The sequence below is a fragment of the Aplysia californica genome, unplaced genomic scaffold (assembly GCF_000002075.1).
Source record: "Aplysia californica isolate F4 #8 unplaced genomic scaffold, AplCal3.0 scaffold00098, whole genome shotgun sequence".
In the NCBI taxonomy this organism is placed as follows: domain Eukaryota; kingdom Metazoa; phylum Mollusca; class Gastropoda; order Aplysiida; family Aplysiidae; genus Aplysia; species Aplysia californica.
This window is the reverse complement of record NW_004797368.1, coordinates 1278610-1279786: the sequence shown is the minus strand read 5'-3', so window position 1 is coordinate 1279786 and position 1177 is coordinate 1278610.

The following is a 1177-nucleotide window of genomic DNA, read 5'->3' as shown; positions in this document are numbered from 1 at the left end:
AACTCTCGCAACTGCATAAGGTCATATGACACATTAAACATTTTTAGTTTAGTGGGAATTAATTTTGAATTTTGCCCGGATGGCAGCCGAAGCCTACTCGTATCCACTGTAGGAATAAAAAGAGATCTTTAACGTGCGCAACTTGCGTTCGAGACCTTTGAGATTTTTAAGTTTTACGCCCCTTATGGCTGTTTTATGCTTCTTCCTCTAGCCTGTTCCTTCCATTCTGTGGCATTCATCTTCTGGATTGTCCGAGTACCTGAGCCACCTCCCACAGAAACAACACAACTATCCACGAGATACAACTAATCTTACAGTGACCTCGAGCCTGGCGTCATCAGTCTCCGGTTACAATTGACTAGGCCACGGTATGTATTAAGTTCCTGTCGACACATTCTACGTGACTTAGGAGGCGGGATGTTTAGACCTCATCTGTAAGTTGCAAAGGCCAGCGGGGATAAATGGGATACAACATCGCAGTACACCAGCAGAACAGTATTAAAAGATAAACTAAACTATCTTTCCCAAGCGGGAATCGAACTCATATACCTTCTGCCTGCAACACAAGTGTATAAAGCGTAACCAGAACACCCAGACGTCGGTCCTGGGTTCAAGTTCAACACTTCATAAACAGCTCCAAACTTGGGACTAGCACAAACAAAGATATAATATGCAGTTGTAATGAAGTCCTTGACTCGCACACATACCACAAAATTCCGCCTACCTCTAGACATGCCAAAACGTAAACATGTGTACGAGCACGCGACCGCAGCGGTTTAACAATAGTAGACCTACGAATGATCCAGTTGTGGGACAAAGCTCTGTGCCTGGCGGTATGGATACTGGCTACTGGACAACCGAAGGTCGATAAAACCTCCCGGACCATGACGGGCGCGGCCTGCTCGCAGTGGACGTGTGTTAGCTTCGGTCAATATGACTTTGGATGTGTAAGGAGAAATTGTATATTTATATAGTGGGTAGATGATGTGCTCCTTCTTTCCTATCAAATATCTATCGTCTTCATCTCTCCTCCTTTTTTTTTACGTATTATGTGGCGTCGGTGGCCTAGTGGTTAGGCTCTCGGACTCGCAACCGTAAGGTCGTGGGTTCGAATCCCGTCAGGAACCCGACGTTGTGTCCTTGGGAAAGGCTCTTTACACGAATTTTCCTCACTTCA